The sequence below is a fragment of the Penaeus monodon genome, chromosome 24 (genome assembly GCF_015228065.2).
Source record: "Penaeus monodon isolate SGIC_2016 chromosome 24, NSTDA_Pmon_1, whole genome shotgun sequence".
Lineage (NCBI taxonomy): Eukaryota > Metazoa > Arthropoda > Malacostraca > Decapoda > Penaeidae > Penaeus > Penaeus monodon.
In genome coordinates, this window is record NC_051409.1 from 39,472,730 (window position 1) to 39,472,967 (window position 238).

General features: G+C 61.3%; 1 protein-coding gene across 8 annotated transcripts in view; it reads left to right on the forward strand.

Moving 5' to 3' along the window:
* The window catches only part of LOC119588791 (ELAV-like protein 1), a gene marked incomplete at its 5' end in the record, with an annotated part of 73,233 nt that overhangs the window by 64,727 nt on the left and 8,268 nt on the right, over positions 1–238 (forward strand).

Genomic DNA, 238 nt, shown 5'->3' on the forward strand with positions numbered 1-238 from the left:
AAGCCCCCGAGGCGGTTCAGGCACCCGTGTGCGGGCGGGTGGGCGGGCGCGGGCGTGGAGCGTGGGTCGTGGAGTGGGCGTGCGTGTGTCCGCGTGGCGTGGCGTGGGCGCCGCGGGCGTCGGGCACCCTCACAGTTTGCTTGGGACGTGAGCTTGGGACTGAGTCATACTTTAGAGAAACTACCAAACTACCACTGTCATACTTTTTCAAACTAACACCACTAATATTGTTATCGTC